General features: G+C 33.5%; 1 protein-coding gene across 4 annotated transcripts in view; it reads left to right on the top strand.

Moving 5' to 3' along the window:
* SEMA3A (semaphorin 3A) overlaps positions 1-20,231 on the top strand; it is a 467,315-nt gene that overhangs the window by 139,896 nt on the left and 307,188 nt on the right. The window lies entirely within an intron of this gene.

The raw sequence follows: 20,231 nt of genomic DNA, 5'->3' as shown, positions 1-20,231 counted from the left end.
CTTAAAGTACAGTTAAGAAATCTGAATGTATACAAATTACTTTTTTTAAACCATCTTTAACTATAGCTGTTCCTCAATATTCATTTCATTTAATGAAATAGGAAGAAAATTTAGCAACATTAGATTTACCATTCCACTGTCTTATGTGTATTGCTGCTTGAAGGAATTGCTAAGAAGGAATGGACAAAGGAGTTGAACATATACTTAAAAATCAATGAGTAGTGTATGGGACTGGTAAGAAAAACAAACTGAATTTAAATATTTTTTCCCCTTGTGGGTCTTTGAGTGGAATAAGAGTAATTTATCAATTTTATTACAACAAAATACTTCCCAATTTTATTGGGTTCCTTTAGATTTAATTAAATGATTGTTTCTATTTAATGTGAACAAGCCTTTTTCTCCATGTTTTTCATATTTAGTATCAAGAAAAAAAATTTTTGTGTAAATTGTGTTATAATTGTTATATGGAAGCATCACATGTATGCAAAATATCAAATAAGGTGAAAATCAACTAATTTGAGATGTATATTGAAATTATTAAAGTAAATATCAAAGCAATATGGATTTTTAATTCTCACATCTTTAGTGTTGGTAGGGAGATAAAGACTTCAAAATATGGCTTTTGTGTTGCCATTTCTCTAATACATATATATATACATATATACATATTTATATACATATTTAGAGATATTCATTATTAGACTAGCTTAATTTTTAGTCTTCATTGATACTAATTTCCTCGATGCTATTTTTCCTTAGTACATCATACATACAAATATTAATATTTGCTCTCTTTTTCAGCAATTAAGAACAAATTAGAGTTGCCCCATAGGGCACCAATAAAGGAGGCAAAGTTCACAAAGTGAATTTTTTGGATAATAATTAAAATCTTTTCCAAATTTATGAAGGCCCAATTATTACATAGACTTGGTTTCAACATTGCCATCATTGCCTTTAATGTATAACTGAAGATCAAGTCAGTTTTTTCAATATAAACTTAGATAAATATCAACAGCCCACATAGATGAGTCTTAGATCACTGAATACAATCAGCAGTATACACATCAGATTGAAATAGCATAGTGAATAGTAGTCAATTAGTGCATATTTGTAAAAGTTATGTAACAAATCTGACTAAAATCTGTTGAAATTTAGTTCCAAATACTGCATATAATAGAACTGTTTGCAGAGTTGAACTTTTAATTCTAGGTTTTGAGTGATACAAATGCAAACTGGGGCAGATAAATATCAGTTTATTGGAAAATGTGACCTGGTCACCCCAAATCAGGAGCCTTGAGACCTGTTTTTTATCAATGTCCATTTCAGTGACAGAGTTGCTCTATCCCTTCATTTCTCCCTTTTTTGAAACAGAAGTAACCTGAAGGAGAGTTACTGGTATGTCAAATGTAGTATCAAATATTTAATATAATGATTTAAAATATTTGGCAATATATTTTCCTTGTTATCTTAGTTCTATTTTTTAATGGATTATTTGCTTAGGGAATGGCAATATTAGAAGATCCATGACATATTTTTTTTCCTCTCCTGAATTTGAGATTAGGTCTGCAATTATTGACGGTTCCCTTGACATGGCTCTATATATGTTTCATTCTAAACAAATTCTAGATCAAACATTTACAATACTTTACTAAGAGTATCATGATTAAGATTTCAAACATTCATAGAAATAAAAAATAGAAGGCAGTTAAAGGAAACTATAGTTAAAAATAGATGTACTTGATTTTGGGGGAGAAGAAAATGAGATAAAATTCCACATTAATTAAAAAGGAAAATTGAAATGTGTGGATGAGAAGGAAGAAGATACAAATTAGAATTCTGAGAAGATCAAGAGTAGCATATATAATTTGTTATTCTGGTCAAGGTTTGTTCTTTCATGACTGTTTAATAACTTTGGTCTGTTTTGTAGGGATGTAGGCTCATATATTATAATGAAATTACACTCCAGAATTACATAACTCTGAATTTCCAAGTGGAATCACTGTATGACTGGAAGAAAATTGCTTTGCTTTATTTAATTTTCTCATTTATACATTGGGACAAACAACACCTAATTTTACTTGCTTTAATTTTCACATACTTAGAAATATTTTGATTATTTTAAAATTGAATTCTGAAATGTACAATAGAGTTTTCCCTTTCTTTGAAGATTTTTCAAACTACTTTTTATCTATTTTGTTTTTTAAAAAGTTCTACTTTTTTTCACAGTTGTTTAAGTCTTGTTTTTCTATTTCAGACTAAGCTTTTTAAGGTAAAAACATTTTTTTCTTTATGCCTGCCCTTACTTGCCAGCTTAAGGGGCAGGTAATATTTATTTAGTGAGTGACTGAAAAAAATAAAAGAACTTTTTAAATAGAAATATGTTGCTAGTGAACTGAATTAAAACAAACCACTTAAAACATTTTAAATTCTCTCAAAAAAGTCAGTATTTGAGGAATAAAAGACTTTTTTCCAAATGAAGAATCCTTTTATATATTCACTTATTAATTTAGCATTTATTTAACTTTAATTTTTAAATAGGTTCTCTTAGCTTATAGCATATCAATATTTTAACCTGTTTTGTAACTCCTTATAATATTTTTCAAGAGTTGGAATATCTTTTCCTTATCAGAGAATTTCCTACACATTTTTTTTAAAAAAAAGGAAAGTTAGATTGCTCAGGTATTCTAGCAAATCATGCTAGAACTGAGGTCACATTCAGCTTTAGCAGTAAGAAAACTTGGTTACATGGGCAGCTAGCAAACTCTCACTCAGATTTAAGTACCTGCAGGGTCAGAAGAAGTGGGTAGTGGTAGGTAGGGCTTCGCTCCTAATAGTATCTAGAATATGCCTAACCACCTCTGCACCCAGTGAGGGTAGAATGAGAATGGCTGGGAGTAGGCCAAGAATGTTAACCTACCCCTTTTTAAAAAACTTCATGGTCTGACTGTTTGCACAAATCCTACCTCTGATTCAGACTGAATCATTTTTTTAATTTTTCTGGCTAATAATTCCTTTTTTCCTCAGACTGTTCTTTTTCTTCTGTCTTTGATAATTTGTGCTCAATGTCTGAGCAAGAAAGGGCTTAAGAGATCATTTCATTGTTTACATAAGGAAGGTAAGGCCAAGATAAATGTAATATGGTTACAGATACCAAGAACGCAAACTCCAAATTCAAATTCTAGAGTTTTTTCCTTTGTATCACAGTATCTTGTTCCTAAGATATTCCTTTTACTGGACTCTCTTGCTTATTCATTTCAGGATTACTTGTTGACTTTTCCATTACTTATCAGCATTGTCTTCAACTGCAATTTATTTTTGAAAATAAAGAGATGACATCCTCTTCTTCCATAAAGAAAAGTCTGTCAGTGGGTAAAAGTAATTGAACAAGAAAGGTTGGATAATAAGAGAAACACATACATAGTACACTGCCACAGGAAACAGTGCTGTTCAGGAGAGTGACATTACATGGCTGGCTAAATACTTACTGATATACTTATGAAAAACAAGACACTGCACAGAACTTTTGTCTCTGTTTAAATCCTGAAGATGTGTGCAATTTCTTTGGGTGAAGCCTCTCTGTGTATTTATTTTTCCTTACTAAATTGATTGAGAGATAACTTAGCTAATATAAAGTGTGTCTATTTTAAAGGGCTCTATTCTGAGTTTTGACAGTGGTATATACTCATGAAACACAACCACAAGAAGGTAGAGAATATTTCCATCACAAGACAAGATTCCTTATGACCCTTTAATTTTTTCATACTTTACATTAGTTTGCATTTTATAAATGGAATCATTTAACTATGTATTTGTGTGTTTTTTCATTTAGTATATTGGGATTTTGCTAAATCTGTAAATGAATTTGTTTTCCTAGACTTCTTATTATAATTGATTATTAATTTAATTCCATTATAGCCAGAGAACATACTCCAATATCAATCATTTAAAAATTACTGAGAGGTCCACCCTATGTGCTTCATAGTGTTCTTTGGATCCACTCTGTGTTTACTGATTTATTTTTGTTTAGTTCTAATAAAATCCTTTGCTATGTTTATGCAATTTTAATTTTCTTCCTTTAATTCTGTTAATTATTGCTTCTTGTACTTTGTGGGATTTTTATGGGTTCATACACATTTGTGCTAAGAATATTTTCCTTCTGGATTGGCCCTTTTATCATTGTGTATTATTCCTTTTTATCTTTGTACTGCTTTTGCCTCTCTGTATATTTAAGCTCATATAGTCACTGCAGCATTCTTATGCTTAATATTAGCATCTCCTCTTTGGCAAGTCTGTTTAATGCTATAGTTGAGCATTCATTGTATGATGTGTATTCTGATTTCTGTTCCTTATTCCTCTCCCCCAGCAAGAATAGAAAAACTGTTAGTGTCTTGTTTTTATCCCTGATATTTTGAAACAGTAGCAATGTTATGTGGGATTTTTTTGTTATCACTGTAGTACGCACTAAGCAAAACCTTGTAATCTGAAGACTCATGCCTCTCAATTACAGGAAATGTTCAATGTTCTTATATATATAAAGATATATATATATATCTATATCAAAATATATATATATATATATATATCTTTTAGATCCCTTCCCATTCTTTTAGTCCCCAAAATATATTTGACTGCTTTAATTAATTAATTAATTTTATTTTACTTCTTATTCTTCCATTTCATGGTCTTGCTGTTTTACTTTGTGGGAAATTTTCTTGACTTTGTCTTCCAACCCTTCTACTGAAGTTCTTTTTTCAAATATTATAGTTTTAATTCCTAAGAGTTCTTTCTAGTTCTTAGTTTCTTTTTTCTTATAGTCTTGTTAGTTTGCTTCTTTGTTTTAAATTGAATAAATATCTCCTTATTTCTGGAAAATGTTCATTATATTTTTGGCATGTTCTTCATTATCTTTGTTTTCTCCAAGATCTTCCAACTGGTTATTTTGGGTTTTTTATTCCTTATTCATAAGTCAAGTAATTCTGGGCTTTCCATTTTTTGCTGTTGTTGTTGTTGTTTTGGGGGTTGGGTAAGATAACCATTTATCAAATCATTTTTGGAAGCACTATGTGGGATGTGGTTAGGGTGGGAGGGTTTAGAGAGTATTTTATAGATCATTAGGTTGTACTTTATGCTGATCAGTAAGTGATTCAGTCTTTTCACAGTGGACTAGGAAATGATGATACGTGGGGTGCTTTCTCCAGTGCCATTTAATTTCTTCAATATTTGGCAGAAGGGCAGTGCCTGCTGATTGCTGATATTTGGGAGCAGGGTGGGGTAAATGATGGCCTTCCAGTCTTCCTCTGGTAAAGTATGCCATCTACTGCTGATCACCTCACAGTTTCCTTGGGATAAGTGGGCTTACTTTCGCCAAGAGGTTTTCTAACTCCCTTTACCAAGTCAAATAAGTTTATGTGAATTCCTCATCCACCAAATCCCTTGAAGTCTTATATTACTGTGATCACTTTTATCATTTTTAGTCCTAGTAGGTGAACACATGTGTTTGTTTTAATTCTCTTGTTGCACCTTTACCTGGGTTAAGGAAAGAAGAGAGAGATTTAATTAGAATTCACATTATAATATTAACAAATAATCAGATATTGTTTAAATAGGTTTAACATATATTATTATGGATGATAGTGATATGTTTCCAGAGTTTTCATAGGCAGAAGAAAGAATTTCCTGAGTTTCTTGGGGACAGATAATCTAGACCAGTGATTTAAGCAATCTTCCTTTCCTTATATACATATTTTGAGGATCATTTTATAACTCATTGGCACCTTTACCAGAGGAAGAGATGAAAACTCACATCTTTCCATTCTAATGCATGCAAAAAATTTTACTAAGGAGTTTGATAGAGGAGGAATTGGAAATTTTTGGCTACAATGATGCTTTAAGATTATCTGGAGATTTCATTACTCATGTTATTTCTATTTTCCTATTACCAGATAATTAACTATAGTTTAAGTGGGAGCATAGACTAAAATACAGTTGCAGCTCATCTGGTTTTCATCAAATCTGTATCCCTGTTGGGCCACAACTGAACTTTGAAATAATTTGTGTCTGGAAGTGCTACCCATAGTCATCAGGGATTTGTATGAGGTCTGAGACAGTTGCTATGGAAACCGTCCCACTCCACTCTTACTGAAAACTTAACCTACAGCAGTTAGCCAGAACTGAAAATAACAAAGAAGAAATAAACATAAAGAAGTACAGTACTAACAATAGTTGGATTTGTAGACTGTAATATGTAGATCCATGTAGATTAATTATTATAAATGGAATTTCTGGAACAATTTATTTTAATCTCTACTACAAAAACTGAGACTTACACCCATAAGTTTTTTAAAGACTTATCCCACATCATTCTAACTACATGGTCATAAGTTCCTTTGAGCTTTCTTTGTTAAGGACGGTTCTGTTTTAGTTCTAATGTTTAAAGAGAAATCTGACCAAACCATAGAATTTCTTTTTAGTCAGATGAGCCCAAGATTCAGATAAAATTTCCTGATAGTTTGTATTTTAAGTAAAGCTTTCCCAAACATTATTTTAAAAATGTCAAAAATATATCAAATAGTATTCAGTAAGCCATCTTACTGAATAATATGATAAAACTAACATGATTTGAAATGGTGTTAAATCTTTAAGTACATTCTCAATTGCCAACCTGTAATTTGGGAGTGGGGTAGAGAGGATTTGGAAATTTTCTGATGGAAAATGTAAAAACAACAAAAAAAGATGGCATTCAAAAGATTTTTTCCTAACATCTTATAGAATTTTCCATTCACAGTACTAAATTCTCCTTAGTTAAAGAGCTATCAAAAGGAGTATGGAAATAAAAAGATGAGTAAAATAAAAGCATGTATAATTATTAATGATTCCTGGGGTATCTAGGATCTACTTGTTCACATCAATAGTAAAATCAGGTTCAGTTCTATAATCATTTAAGTTTACCCCATATTTTCCTGTTAAGTGCTCAAGAAGTCCCTCTGCACAATGACTACTATAACTTGCTATGTAGACTGCCACTCTGCCATAGATCACCAGGAAGGAAACATGAGACCAAATGGACAGAGGTGTTAACATTTTTATTATCAGATAATATGCAAAACATATCCATCCCTTATCATAAATTTGATCCAATTTCTAAACTAGTAGATGAGTATGTTCGTTCAATTCATAAATAAAAAGAGGGAACACAAGTTGAGGTGGTTATTTTGAGGAAACTGCATGAAAGGGTTGTATCAATTGGTCTACCAAAAGGTCTAATTTCAATCTCATCCATTCATCTGGGTAACTTCGTATAAACCTTCCTGTCTCAGCTAAATTTTTCTTCAACGATAAAGCCTTCATATTTTAGAGTACTTGCCACACTTACAACTTTTTGTTCAATATCTGTCTTCTGTAAATTATATTTTCTACTAAGTTGTGGATTATAACTCTCTATTGTTGCTCAATTAATATATTGATTGATTAGTTGAACTTACATTTAAATATTACACATTTTGCTAATTAGTTTTAAGCGAATAATTTTTCTCAATGCTTAAGTTTCTTGCTGTTTCCGATAAAATGTGATAATGTTAACTACAAAAGTTTCTTTGACATGTGCATTTCTTTAATTTTTACAACAGAATGAATTGTGCAGAATGGTTTTTTAAATGTTTGTGCATATATGGACATGTTTGAGTTATCAAACCCAACTATGGTAATGGTTGTCATATCACAAGCTTTTGTAAAATTATCCTCAGTGTACTGGTTGACTTACATTCAAAATCATAATGAAAATCGTGAATTATAACTGAAAACTAAGTGCGACCAAGAAGTGGTACACTATATAGTAAAAAAAAAAAATTGTCACAAACTTTGGCTTGATTATTAGAGGGCATAATTACAAATTTGCTTACTTACTAATTGCTTTGTTTTATGAAAGAGAGCAAAGTTACAGCAGGAAGAGTTTTTTAAATATCATTCTGCATGATTCAGTTATAAGAATTAAAGAAATGAGGAGTGAAAGGCTAAAAGATTTTTCCCAAACATGATCAATAAAAAACATAGGTATAGAAATCAAATTTTTGAAAGTTATAAAAACACTTTTTCTACTGCAAATATGTAGACTTCATTTCAGTTATTTCCTGCCTCAAAAAATATTCTTTTGAAAAGTTTTTCCTTAAGCAAAAAATAAATTATAGCATTTACATTTTGTGAATGAATTAAATCTTTACCTCTTTAGCCTGGTAACTTAGTGCAAGAATATATGAAAAAAAAAAAGAAGAGCCTAGTGTCACTCATTTAACAACAAAATGTTACTGTTACCATTTTGATTAATGTCTACTTTGAATCAAGACACCATTGTCTTATAGCAATTAACCAGTTGCTAGTCTAGACTCTGAAGTTGAGGATGGAGGTACCATCTAAACTAAATCCTTTGATATCCCACAGGCTGAGATCATGCACATCTGAGACATGTTAATTGAAATTCCATGCACTCCTCAATTGCCAAGTTTGAATGGAAAGAACCTAATGCTAAAATAAGCAAACTAAGAAAAACTGACATTAAAATGTATATTGTACAAAGGTCCTACAGACAACAGTGAGATGAGAAGGGTCCCCACTCAAAGATTTAAATTTGTAGCTATAAACTAAGAACTATTTTTGGCTCCAGGGAGGAATTGCAAAGATAGGGGAAAGAATTTCAAGACTGAGCAACCAAGAGTGATGTAATCAAAGAAAGACAGGTGTGGAATGATATCATATGTGGAACCTAAAAAAGCTGAAACAGTGAAAGGGTGGTTGCCAGGGGCTGGGAGGTGGGGGAAGTGGAGAGATTTTGATTAATGGGTACAAACTTCCAGTCACAAGATGAGTAAGTTTGGGGGTTCAAATATACAGCGTGGTGACTACAGTTAACAATACTTGTATGGCTGGAAGTTGCTAAGAGGGCAGATATCTTAGGTGTTCTCACCATACTCATGTGGACACACAGACACACATTCACAACTGGTAATAATATGAGATGATGGATGTGTTAACTAACCTTATTGTGGTACTCATTTTACAATACATACTTGTATCAAATCACCATGCTGTATACCTTAAACTTACACAATATTCTGTGTCAGTTATATGTCAGTAAATCTGGAAAAAAAAGATTGAACAACCAATTAATTCCGAGGTATTTTCTAAGTTTTCTGTTGGGGACACATGAATACAAGATGTGATTCTTTCCCTCAAGTATCCAGCAGTTAACTGAGAATGTACTTTTCTCACCATTTTATTATTTAACATGCATTTACTGAGTATTTAGAGTATTCAAGGTATTATGATAAATTATTGGTAAAAGAGGAATAAAAATAAGTGCCATGCAATCAAAAGAATGTCATCATGGGAGCAATACTGTAAAAATTTCAATAAAATATGGTAAGTGCTAAGATGGCAGAATGCCCACTTCTCAGTCTTCACTTACTCTTCATATAACTCCCGTGAGAAGTGTAAGATAAATTCCAATAAACTCCAACCGAAATAAGCAGGCCAAGAGAGGCAACAAAGGGCCAGGTAGTTTATTTGAGTGCAACTCCCGGGTGACGTTCCGTGGTCTGGCTATCACAGGCCAGGGAAGTCACACCCGGTCAGGGAGGTGGGGGCTTATAAGGGATTAGGAGGGGGAGGAGTGGGCAAGCTATCCTAGGGGGCGTGGAGAGGTATGATTGGCTAAAGGTGACATAATAGACAACTAGAAACTTTTTTCCTTCCAAGAGGGAGGAGGCTGACATCCGGGTCTTAGTTGGCACATCAGAAGGATGGAATTCAGGAAGAGCTGTCCCCTTTCCATATAAGGCACGGACCTTGGGGTCTGGTCTGTTCTCCTTTTATGGTATCTCTCTGTTCTGTTTGCATGTCCTTGTTTTTCCTTCCTCTAGCCTAACAAGAAGAATATAAGAATTTAATTAATTCAATTATGGTGATAAATATAGAAAAATAGAGTAATATAAAATTGGCAAAGCATATAAATAGTAAATTACAGTAGACCAAGCTATAATTGTAACACACATATGAAAGAATGCTGAAGCTTCTAGTAGAGAACTGTCAACTACAGCAGTGATGAGATACCATTTTTCTTCCATCAGGTTGGTGGAAATCAAAAAGAAGGAAGTAGTCAATGTTTTCTATACCACTTCATTGCCGGAAAGGATCTAAATGGCCATGAATTCATTACAACTCATGAAGAGATATTTGCTAAAATAAAAATGTATATATTTTAATAAAATAACAACTAACAAGGCAAATAAGTAAGGACAAAAGTGAAAATCCTTCCAGGAGCATCCAAATATTCACCACTGGGGAAGATGTAAGCAATGAGGTTTTAATCCCTGCTGTTGAGTATTACACATTGATTAACAGCATGTGTCAGATCTATGCACTAGATTGGAGGCTTATTCATGATGTATGTTCATGAAAAAACTTTTTTGTTAAATAACATTTACATTGTGATACTGTTTTTCTTTTAAGCAGGTAATGTAAGGCTCAATTTATATGATCTATACATGTGTATGTTTTCACCAGTGTGAAGAAAGATGTGAAGAGACTGCTATTGACTGGAAACTGGGGTATGAGGAGGAGAGTTAATACAGGGTTGTAATTTCAATATTTCCCCTTACATTGCTTCTTATATTCTCACTAGTTGAGGTGAAGACGTTTTATTTAGTTGAAAACGTTAATTATAATAAAACTTACAGATGTTCTGGAAAATAATGAGATGAATACACTTGAAAATTTTTTTAGATTATGAATTTCTTGTAATTTATAGACCTGTGGCTTTTTCACATCCATTTCTATAAGGAATCAAGAAGTTGATAACATTAATCTTAACATTAAGATATTTTAAGTCAAAACAGAATTTTTAATTTTTTCGAGTTAACTTGTGAATTTATTGCTACCTCTTATCACACCAACTAGTAGGTAGGTTGGCATAAGTAGTATTGTCTCACTTTACAAGTGGTAGGCCCTAATCCTTACACCAAATAAAAGAAACACCATTGATTAATATTCAGAAGGTAGCCCCGATATACAGACATAAATCAAATTGCAACTGTGAGAAGGGATCTCTAACTCCTTTGAGAGGATATTCTTTTAAGAAACTGAAATGCTTCTAACCTGGTTCTGAATAACTAACTGTCAGTTCATTGCACAGGTTACTACAGATAAAACAGCTAGGTTGAGGCTTCACGGCAATGATTGGTCCAGATGTTTCAATTTTGATTATGTTTGAGATGGAAACACTCAAAAATGTGTGCTTTCATTATAGACATGAAAATAATTGTTTTTATGCCTCATCCATCACCCTGCCAAGGCTGAGATTTCTGTAACTACTGCTTTGTTCAACACATTTGTAAACAGACATTCCACAAGTTTACTGGAACTGTTTTCAAATTACAGCTTGCATATGATTTGCTTCAAGAAATATGGAAATGAATATTCCCATACATACATTGACATATTCACCAATTAGGTCTCTGTGAGCTGGTCCACATGAAAAACTTTCAGAGGACCAGGTAAGATATTTTTCACGATGGAAATACAAAATATACACTAAGCATTGACTTTTAAAATACACCCAAAGGTCTTTAATGTTACAGCTCATTCTAATTTTCTCATAGAAAGAAGTGCAAGTTAGTATCACTTTTATACATTCTTTATTTATACATTTTTGCAACCACTGAATTTTGTGGCTCATAAAGTCACTAATGTTACCTTCTGTGATAAAGTTTGCTGAGGAGAAATTAGGAATAGGTTTTGTTCAATTCTAACTTGTGTGTGTTCTGCCTTCAGCATACTTTTAGACGATACTGCTCTCAAACTATTGAGCATTGTTTCCATTTTCAGAATAAAGAGTCTTCTCTTAAATGGTTTAAGTTTCATCTATTCAGATCATTAAACTGGATCCAATGTTTTTACCAAGTAATAGTTGCACGACGTAGCAAATGGATATTTTGGGGGATTAGGTATCAGTATGCCACAGTCTGACTACATTATTTAAAATAAATTCATCAAATTAGGCATAATTTATAGCAGCAATTTTTAAATCATCTTAGAGAAACCATATATCACATGAAGCACATATTCTAGTTTCTCATTTTACCTTCCAAATAAGCACTGACGATTAGGCAGCATTTAACATTTATCATGCTTATCTTCACAGCTGCAGTGGCACTAAAGGTGACTAAGAATGGCAAGAAGGGTTTTTTGTAGAGTTTAAAATGAATGGAAATAACGATTGATTTTTCTTTGCTTGTTGAGTGGTTCTAGGTAGATAAGCGGATTTGTAGTGAGGTCATCAGTCACAATTGGATGGTAATTTGAAAATGGATTAGCTTAGAAGTAGCAATTTCTGCTCCATGGGTTTCAGTGAAAAAGTCTGCCTAATTCTGTAAGAGACCTCAATAAACTGGCAGAGATCAATGCCTACCTAATGTGCCATTATGCACTGGGCACACTTCAGTGATTACAGCACAGCTGTGGCTGGGTTTTGCTTGATATTTCTTTAGCAGTTGCACCACAGGTGCTCCACATGATTATTTTGCCCCAAGGAATAAACTCTTTAGGGAATTAAAATAGACAAGAGGCTTTTCTTCCTAAGAAGGTTTTCACTTTTAAACTGAGGAATGACCAGTGTCAGATGTCAGTAATAGCAGCCCAGTAACAAATAAAGACTAAACGACTTAGGAGAAGGCAATCATCCTCTATTATATGCCTGGATGGCACTTTCTTATGTTTAAAATGTTATAGTGTAAGACTACCTGCCTTCATAGCTTGAGAGAACGTGGCAATACAAATTCCAAGTTGGAAATGTTCAACGTTTTAAAGATTAGAGTTTCATCTTAAAATTTAAGAGCTAGCATTAAGTTTTTTAGCCTTTTATTGTTATTTGCCATGCAAATTAGCTGGCAATGAAGAAGGGTAAGAAATTCAGTTGAATGAATGTACAGTAAAATTTGAATATAGGATCCTCTGTGAATAATCCTTAGATTCTTATGTTCCCTAGATTTCTTCACTGATTGCTTTCAAATATGTGTAGCAACAGTGAATAAAATATTAAAGGCAGGTAAGATCATTTGAAATGCAAGTCTGTATAGTAGAAATAGTAATTCACTTTATACTTTAAAAAAAGGAATAGTAATACTATTATCTGAAAATACCTATTTTGTAGCTCTTTAAATTTGATATGATATGTTATAAGATGGGTACGGCAACACAACAGAAAGGAATTTATTGAGAACAACTTATGACTAATTCTTTGGCACTAGTTTGAATAATATTTTGTGTATGGTCTAAACTCTTTGAAGTCATTTTTTCTGTATGTAAGTTAAATGATATATTTATAGTTAATAACCAGACTTATCAGCAACATTGGATTTCATTCGGCTGCCTAGTCTGTTCTAGAGAAAAGGAATACAATACAATGATTAACCAAATAATACTCTTTTAAGATTTTAGAGACAAAGAAAAGGGTTTCCTGTATCAAATTATACCTCAATCCACATTCATTTAATCTAGTTAAATGTTAATTTCCAAATGAAATATTCCTCATAGAGGCAATATATTAACTTGGAATAGTTCTGTAACAAGGATGGTGATAGTCCTATTTAATGCTTCCGAAGAATTATGTTCAGATTTCAAATGGATAATTATTTTTCTTTAAAGGATTTAATTCAAGAAAGAACTGTTCCCATAGTGAGGGGACTTGCCATGCCATTTGGAAAAAGTAGAACTCACTGGGAAAATTGGGGAAAAAAGGCAATTTGAAGGCTATCACATGAAAGGAAGACAAAGCTTCAGTGGCTGTGTGAATCCACCCAGGAGTCTACTCAGGATACACTGTGGCTCCTTAGAAACAATTCAGAGAAATAGGAAGAATAACATTTTAGTTTACAGAAGAGTCTGAAAATGGAATGAGCTCCCTTGAAGTTATTTCAAAAAGTAACTCTTCTTCAGGAGCATTTGAGGTCAGAGAAGAGATCCTTGGGTTATGGATTAGCTGTGGACACATACATGTCCTTTAACCTTCTGTGACCTCCTTGTGTTAATTCATAAAATGTGTGGGTTAGACAAAATATCTTAACCCTATTTTTAAAATGATAAAAATTACTTCATAGATTCCATGTATTGGGTACAATGGGTGGCCCAATTTTTGATTTATTAAAAATTCAATAATTTTAATGGAAAATTTGCCTTAAATTTACTTAGAGATTATAAGTATATATGTATATGCATGTATGTATTTCTTCCAATCCATTCTGTCACTTAGACAAGCTTCTCAAAGACATGTTCTTTTGAAATTATTATAAAAAGGAAAATAAATACTTCACATTTGAATAAAATGAAATATACTTTAAAAACTTACCTTAAGAGAAAATGAATAATAAGAATAGCAGATATAGCAGGTCATTGGATTTGCAGACACCAAATAACTGGGGAAATACAATTAAAAACAAAGGACTCAGGCTTAGTGGCAGAGGACACTTTTGGAATGATCTATTTAGTAGAATGAATTTTAAAACAAGAGAAAGGTAGAAGAAAAGAGAGGTGATGCTACTTTGGGAAATCAAAATAGTTGATATTTTCAGCCTTAAAATGCTATATTCTAGGGCTTTAGATGATTTGGAATTAAAAATTAAGAGAACATGGCCAGTGTAGTTATAATAAAGTAGGGTAATACAAGCTTTACTGAGTTTTTATTTTCATTGAGAAATTAAAACATTTCTTGACTCTGGTGGGAACTCAGAAGGAGCATTAAGTAGGATGGTACCTGGTGTGTGGTCAGGCTCACTCTTGTTTTTTTTTTTAATCAAATTATCCCAATATTTTCAGTATGTTCTGAGAAACACTTAAGGAACTTCTCTTCTCTGTGTATGTGTGCGTTACAGAGAATAACTATATTTTCAAAATTGTGTAAGTATAGGTACAACATGTAAATTATTTCTTTTAAATATCAGATCTAGATTATTGATGATATGAATGGAGTCAAACATTAATATCCTTGGCATTACATTACTATTGCACTCCTGATGGTGCAGATGTAGCTCATTCATTTAAAAGGTTGTCACATACAAAATGTAGTCGGGATCCCAAAACAGCACATAGCATCAAAGAACGTGAGCTCTGGAGCTGGGGGGACGGCAAAGGGGATGACTCAAAAGTTGCCTGCCTACTCTGAATTCTTGACTTCTGTTTGCTATATTGATAAGCTTTTGTTCATGTTCTATAAGCCCTGTTTCTTTAACATGGAAAGAAACAATAGCTCCTCTATCACAGAGCCATTATGAAAACAAATGAAAAAAAGTATTAACATAGTTTTTTTCAACAAATGTTAGCTATTGTAATATAAGAAATTAAGAATCTTATAAAACAAAGGTGGTGATTGGAGAGACTTGAATAGTGTTTTCTTCTTTCTTGCCTAGAGACTCATATTTGTCATTTACTCTTTAGTCACAGTCTATTATTTTAGATAAAACTCTTTCAGCAATTCTTAAATAAATTTTTAAATGAAATGTATTACATATCAAAATGAAATTCTGAGCCCCTTCCATCCTTTACCTGCAGTGCTCTCTATCTTACATTCTTTCACTGTCTGGCATGAAATTCCATGAGACTTGGAGATGTGAATTAAAGAAATAATTTGGTTGAATGTCAAACCAAAGCTACCAATGCTGTATGAAGGTGCCCATATTTATTTCCTTTATCCTCTGTTAAAAATAAAAAATCCATGCTCTGCATTTTTTTAGCTAAGGTTAGGAGAGGAGGTGAATTTAAATGTTTTTAACAAACTTTAACATGCCAAGACTTCAGTGGAATTTGAATCATTATAATTCATGCATATTTATTGAGGGATATCCTTTTGCTTTTGTGAACAGTTATTTTTTTATGTTTCCCAGCAAGTTATCTGTTATCAAAGAAAATATTCCTTTATATGCAACTTTGTGTTTGAGAGCTTTCTCACCAGGTAAAGGCATAGCAAACAAAACATCCAAGGTAATTGGTATAAAATAAAATGATTTTTATGCTAACATTTATATTAGTCACTTAAAACTGTTGCAACCACCAGCCTTTATATCTTATGATTATTTGAAAAGAAAATAGTAGCTTTCCTATTAAGTGCATTGGGTGTGTTACTTCCTCTTGCCGTAACCACACCTTACAGGAATTGAATTGTGTGTGGGAAGTTTGTGTGCATGTGTATGCATACAGATACTTTGTCTCATAGATACTTTTGTTTTACCTGTATTACTTTCATTTCCTGGAAAATGTAGAACATAAAGTCAGAGTTCTTTAGATTTGCCTTTTGTCTAATGTCTTCCCACAGGTTTTCAGGCACCTGTCAGATTGTCTTCAGTATTGAAACAGAAAAAAGAAGTAGGCTCATTACAAAACAAACAGCTTGATTTTCTTCTCTGAAAACACCTGGGAACTGTAAATAAACAATATACATAAAATGGGAGAAAAAAATTTAGGACTACCACAACCACAAAACAAATAACTAAATAAAATAAAGTTTTGATTACACTGTGAAAACATAAAAGAGTAAAAGGGAAGAGCAGAATGTGCCCCACCAAGCACACATTGAGATCTGCTGTTTTCCCTGTTGGTGTCCACATGGCTTTGATTTTCATCTAATTGCAAAAAAAACACAAACATTGGCAAATGCTTTATTGCATGTTTGGTGACCCCACTGTGTTAAATAAGACTTGAATTTGAATGTCTAAAGAAACCCCTGTATGGTATGTTTGTTTGACTTTTATTCCCAGAAAATTAATAGGCCCATTAATCAAAAAAGAAACATCATCTGGAAAAGAGGAAAAGAGTTTTGATAGTGAGATTAAAAAATAAGCATATTCTCCTTCCTCGCAAACTTTGTTATTAATAATTTTGAAAAAGACATTCCATTCTTAGGACACAATGATTTAAAGGGTTTCACCTTCTGTTTGAATTGCCCGATGTTCTTTACAGAATAGGACACTGAAGTGGAAGGTCAAGAGTTGTTTTAGTTTTGATGAATGTAAAGAAATGAAACATGTCATCCTAAGGTTGACCATCTAGCTAGTCTTGTCTGCTGGCACCCCCAAATTTTGTAAGTAAAGTTCAGTTATCTTAGTTGGTGATATTGTCAGCTAGGATAGAGTTAGGTTATATTTGCTGTTCAGTCTATATTTCAGTAGGTCAAATTCTACTTGTCAGATTATTCCTGTATCATAATATTTGAAAGAAAGGAGAATACAATGCTCCTTTGATGATCGGGAGAACCAAGATAAGTATTTCCTTAGTAGATTGTCCCTTTGCTGTTCCTACTAACCAGTGTCAGCCAGCAGTTTAAAACAGACACCTACTCAGAGATAGACACATACAGGATTTACAAGAGAATGCAGGTACTCACATATCACATACATTTAGACTTTACTATAATCAGCTATCTGATTTCCTTGTATAATGCACCTATCTGGATTTTAAATGGTGCTCATTTTCAGAAGTGATATCAATCATACCAGTGTTATTTAAATATTTTATATGCACTTCAGCATTCATTCCTCTCTCAATCTAGAATAGTTACTGATAGTTTTCTGCCATATCCCATCAGTTGTCAAATTTTCTATATCTTCTCCAAAATATATTTTCCTGTAATTATATTTTTATTGATAGCACCTTTCTTTGGGTCTTCTTTACCTTTCACTTAGTAAATTAGAGCAGTAAGAAGGAATTAAAGATTATTTTGAGCATTTTCTGAGATTTTAAGCCTAGAAAGATGGTACATAATTTTAAAAGTAGTACTTAAAACAAAAATTCATGAGAAAGGTGAGCTTAGTTTTGTCCAGACTGGTCTTGATACATTCACTTAGGAAAACCAACACACAGCTTAACACATGCATGTATCTATACTTGTACATATCATGGAAGTGGTCAGCAGTATATTGGAACAAGATTTTAGAATCGTATAGTCTTGGGTATTCTGAAAAACAAAGACTTAAGTGTTAAAATAGGTTTGGAAGCCAAGCTACCCAATTACTATCCATGACCTTACATTCCCCATATCCCACACACACAATTTTTGAAGATTGACAATTTATATTAACCTGTTAAATAATTTACATAAGCTTACAAATTTACTTACATAATTTTATTCACTGTTTTCAAAGTGTATTTCATTCTGGTAGTTTATTTTGTTTTTTAAGAGGGAGAGAGAATGCAACTGTTACTATATAGAAATGCAAATATTTCCTCTAGGAAATACTAGTGTAAGGTTATCTAGTGGGTGGAAAGTATGCAAAAAAATTTAGATAAGAAGTTTCCAAACTTTCATGATGAGAAGATGACAGAAGATGCTTTAGGATAGAAAAGACAGTTACATTTAATAGATGGGGGAAACTTAGGAAAGACAGCATGAAATTTCAAGAAGGTATAATGATGAGAAAAAAAATCATGAAGATAATTGCAATAGATAACATCAATTTAATTACTAACATAAAAATGAGTTTATTTGGGAGGATTAAAGATGGCGGTGTGAGAGTTGAGACAGAAACCTCCTCCCAAACCACATATATTTTGAAAATATAGCAAATACAACTAATCCTGAAGGAGCAACAGTAAAGAAGGCTGCACCAGACTGCCTACACCTGGGGAACAGAGCAGACCTCATGGAAAAGGGCAAAGTACCAAAGCCATGATCCGCAAGACCCAAGCCCTTCCCTGACCCCAGCTCACTGGCGGGAGGAAGAGAAATGGAGCAGGGAGAGGGTGGAGGCCTAGGACTGCTGAACACCAAGCCCTGGAGATCTGCTCTTGGAACACGAACCTATATTGCATGGTGCTCTGGAGATTACTTGGATTGGAAAGCTAAGACAGGCAGAATACTTGGAGAGACTGAGATTCTAGCTGTTTGTGGTAACAGTATCCACACAGTAGGCTCTGGGACAAAAGAAAGGTGGAAACTCTGAGAGACTTCTTAACAGAGTTCTGCTAAAGGAGCTAGGATTGCATAGAGCTTGCTGCTCAAGAGAAAGGACAGATGGACAAAATTGTCCCGACACACTCTGCCCATCAGGTGGGGAACTTTCAGGAGCTTCAGGAACTCATCCCCCCTGGCTGGCAATACAGCTACAAGGCCCACCACTGTGATATGCAGCCTGCTGCTCATTTCTCCTGGCTGGCACTGGCTTGTAAAGTGGCCAGAGATGGCCCCACATACAGCCAGAGGGTGGCCCCACATACAGCGGATACAAGGGCATAGCACAGAGGCTCCTCCCTGTGCGCTCATACCACTGGCCCTGGCAGTGGAGGCAGGCACTTCATCTGGGAAGCAGGAAAGAGCTCTTTCCTCCTGAGAGGCACCAGCACTTGCTTGAGAGGCTGAGTGGCTCCAGAAAGTAGAGTTTCTGGGCACTAGATGGTGGAACCTACAAATATGAAATGTCAAAGGAACCTGATTTAAACCCAAATCCCACAAACAACAGGAAGAGGACCAAGTGAAAATGAACTCACCAATCTTCCTGAAAGAGAGTTCAAAATAAAAATCATAAACATGCTCACAGAGCTACAGAAAAGTATTCAAGACCTCAGGGAGGAATTCAAGAATAACATACAAACATTGAAAAATACAGTATATGAAATGAAACATACAATGGAGGGATTTAAAAGCAGATTACATGAAGTAGAAGACATGGTAAATGAAATAGAAATGAGAGCAGGAATACAAAGAAGGTGAGGTATGGACAGAAAAAAAGGATCTCTAAAAATGAAGGGATATTGAGAGAACTGTAAGACCAATCCAAATGGAACAATGTTCTCATTATACAGATACCGGAAGAAGAAGAAGAAGAGAGAAAAAGGGATAGAAAGTGTCTTTGAGAAGATAATTGCTGAGAACTTCCCCAATCTGGGGAAGGACGTAGTCTCTCAGGCCATGGAGGTGCACAGATCTCCCAGCACAAGGGACCCAAGGAAGACAACACCAAGACACATAGTAATTAAAATGGAAAAGATCAAGGATAAGGACAGTGTACTAAAAGCAGCCAGACAGAGAATAAAAGATGACATAAAAAGGAAAATCCATCAGGCTATCATCAGACTTCTCAACAGAAACTTTACAGGCCAGAAGGGAGTGTAATGGTGTATTTAATTCAATGAAACAGAAGGGCTTCGAACCAAGAATACTCTACCCAGCAAGATTATCATTTAAATTTGAAGGAGGGATA

Source organism: Manis pentadactyla, chromosome 7 (assembly GCF_030020395.1).
Source record: "Manis pentadactyla isolate mManPen7 chromosome 7, mManPen7.hap1, whole genome shotgun sequence".
Taxonomy (NCBI): domain Eukaryota; kingdom Metazoa; phylum Chordata; class Mammalia; order Pholidota; family Manidae; genus Manis; species Manis pentadactyla.
Note: the sequence above shows the minus strand (reverse complement) of the source record. Positions and strands in the feature narration are given on the sequence as shown.